Source organism: Taudactylus pleione, unplaced genomic scaffold (assembly GCF_031769625.1).
Source record: "Taudactylus pleione unplaced genomic scaffold, aTauple2 ptg000550l, whole genome shotgun sequence".
Lineage (NCBI taxonomy): Eukaryota > Metazoa > Chordata > Amphibia > Anura > Myobatrachidae > Taudactylus > Taudactylus pleione.
In genome coordinates, this window is record NW_028284952.1 from 1,242,501 (window position 1) to 1,245,000 (window position 2,500).

The window sequence follows — 2,500 nt, forward strand, 5'->3', positions numbered from 1 at the left end:
CTTTTCTATTACATTTTACATTTAATTTTTTCAACTTATCAATGAATTTACTTGAGTAAAGAAGTAAAAGAGGACTAAAGTTAATGTTTTTGATCACCTGTAGCCAAACCACACTGGACATGCCCAATCTCATCTGATCTTGGAAGCTATGCAGTGTTGGGCCTGGTTAGTACTTGGATGGGAGACCACCTGGGAATACCAGGTGCTGTAGGTAATTTTATACTGCCATAACATTCTTTTCTATTACATTTTACATTAAATTTTTTCAACTTATCAATGAATTTCCTTGAGTTAAGAAGTAATAGATGTCTAAAGTTAATGCTTTTGAGCACCTACAGCCAATCCACACTGGACATGCCCAATCTCGTCTGATCTTGGAAGCTATGCAGTGTTGGGCCTGTTTAGTACTTGGATGGGAGTCCACCTAGGAATCCCAGGTGCTGTAGGTAATTTTATACTGCCATAACAGTCTTTTCTATTACATTTTACATTCAATTTTTTCAACTTATCAATGAATTTACTTGAGTTAAGAAGTAATAGAGGTCTAAAGTTAATGCTTTTTGAGCACCTACAGCCAAACCACACTGGACATGCCCAATCTCGTCTGATCTTGGAAGCTATGCAGTGTTGGGCCTGGTTACCACTTGGACGGGAGACCACCTGGGAATACCAGGTGCTGTAGGTAATATTATATAGCCATAACATTCTTTTCTATTACATTTTACATTACATTTTTTCAACTTATCAATGAATTTACTTGAGTTAAGAAGTAAAAGAGGTGTTAAGTTAATGTTTTTGAGTGCCTATAGCCAAACCACACTGGACATGCCCAATCTCGTCTGATCTTGGAAGCTATGCAGTGTTGGGCCTAATTAGTACTTGGATGGGAAACCACCTGGGAAAACCAGGTGCAGTAGGTTATTTTATACTGCCATAACATTCTTTTCTATTACATTTTACATTTAATTTTTTCAACTTATCAATGAATTTACTTGAGTTAAGAAGTAATAGAGGTCTAAAGTTAATGCTTTTGAGCACCTACAGCCAAACCACACTGGAGATGCCCAATCTCGTCTGATCTTGGAATCTATGTAGTGTTGGGACTGGTTTGTAGTTGGATGGGAGACCACCTGGGAATACCAAGTACTGTAGGTAATTTTAGACAGCCAATACATTCTTTTCTATTACATTTTACATTTAATTTTTTCAACTTATCAATGAATTTACTTGAGTTAAGAAGTAAAAGAGGTCTAAAGTTAATGTTTTTGAGCACCTACAGCCAAACCACACTGGACATGCCCAATCTCATCTGATCTTGGAAGCTAAGCAGTGTTGGAGCCTGGTTAGTACTTGGATGGGAGACCACCTGGGAATACCAAGTGCTGCAGGTAATTTTATACAGCCATAACATTCTTTTCTATTACATTTTACATTTAATTTTTTCAACTTATCAATGAATTTACTTGAGTTAAGAAGTAATAGAGGTCTAAAGTTAAAGTATTTGAGCACCTACAGCCAAACCACACTGGACATGCCCGATCTCATCTTATCTTGGAAGCTATGCAGTGTTGGGATAGTTAGTACTTGGATGGGAGACCACCTGGGAATACCAGGAGCTGTAGGTAATTTTATGCTGCCATAACATTCTTTTCTATTACATTTTACATTTCATTTTTCAACTTATCATTGAATTTACTTGAGTTAAGAAGTAAAAGAGGTCTAAAGTTAATGTTTTTGAGCACCTACAGCCAAACCACACTGGACATTCCCAATCTCGTCTGAACTTGGAAACTATACAGTGTTGGGCCTGGTTAGTACTTGGATGGGAGACCACCTGGAAATACCAGGTGCTGTAGGTAATTTTATACTGCAATAACATTCTTTTCTATTACATTTTACATTAAATTTTTTCAACTAATCAATGAATTTACTTGAGTTAAGAAGTAATAGAGGTCTAAATTTAATGCTTTTGAGCACCTACAGCCAAACCACACTGGACATGCCCAATCTCGTCTGATCTTGGAAGCTATGCAGTGTTGGGCCTGTTTAGTACTTGGATGGGAGTCCACCTAGGAATCCCAGGTGCTGTAGGTAATTTTATACTGCCATAACAATCTTTTCTATTACATTTTACATTCAATTTTTTCAACTTATCAATGAATTTACTTGAGTTAAGAAGTAATAGAGGTCTAAAGTTAATGGTTTTGAGCACCTACAGCCAAACCACACTGGACATGCCCAATCTCGTCTGATCTCGGAAGCTATGCAGTGTTGGGCCTGGTTAGTACTTGGACGGGAGACCACCTGGGAATACCAGGTGCTGTAGGTAATTTTATATAGCCCTAACATTCTTTTCTATTACATATTACATTACATTTTTTCAACTTATCAATGAATTTACTTGAGTTAAGAAGTAAAAGAGGTGTTAAGTTAATGTTTTTGAGCGCCTATAGCCAAACCACACTTTACATGCCCAATCTCGTCTGATCTTGGAAGCTAT

The 2,500-nt window shown here is 37.2% G+C and overlaps 11 pseudogenes; all 11 read left to right on the top strand.

Annotated features, from left to right (window-relative positions):
- Positions 1 to 95: 95 nt before the first annotated feature.
- Positions 96 to 214, top strand: LOC148487669 (5S ribosomal RNA; annotated as a pseudogene).
- A 116-nt stretch (positions 215 to 330) lies between these two features.
- Positions 331 to 449, top strand: LOC148487670 (5S ribosomal RNA; annotated as a pseudogene).
- Positions 450 to 566: 117 nt separating this feature from the next.
- On the top strand, positions 567 to 685 carry LOC148487671 (5S ribosomal RNA; annotated as a pseudogene).
- Positions 686 to 801: 116 nt separating this feature from the next.
- LOC148487672 (5S ribosomal RNA) lies at positions 802 to 920 on the top strand (annotated as a pseudogene).
- A 116-nt stretch (positions 921 to 1,036) lies between these two features.
- On the top strand, positions 1,037 to 1,155 carry LOC148487673 (5S ribosomal RNA; annotated as a pseudogene).
- A 116-nt stretch (positions 1,156 to 1,271) lies between these two features.
- LOC148487674 (5S ribosomal RNA) lies at positions 1,272 to 1,391 on the top strand (annotated as a pseudogene).
- Positions 1,392 to 1,507: 116 nt separating this feature from the next.
- LOC148487675 (5S ribosomal RNA) lies at positions 1,508 to 1,625 on the top strand (annotated as a pseudogene).
- A 115-nt stretch (positions 1,626 to 1,740) lies between these two features.
- Positions 1,741 to 1,859, top strand: LOC148487676 (5S ribosomal RNA; annotated as a pseudogene).
- Positions 1,860 to 1,975: 116 nt separating this feature from the next.
- On the top strand, positions 1,976 to 2,094 carry LOC148487677 (5S ribosomal RNA; annotated as a pseudogene).
- Positions 2,095 to 2,210: 116 nt separating this feature from the next.
- LOC148487678 (5S ribosomal RNA) lies at positions 2,211 to 2,329 on the top strand (annotated as a pseudogene).
- A 116-nt stretch (positions 2,330 to 2,445) lies between these two features.
- The window catches only part of LOC148487679 (5S ribosomal RNA), a 119-nt pseudogene continuing 64 nt past the window's right edge, over positions 2,446 to 2,500 (top strand).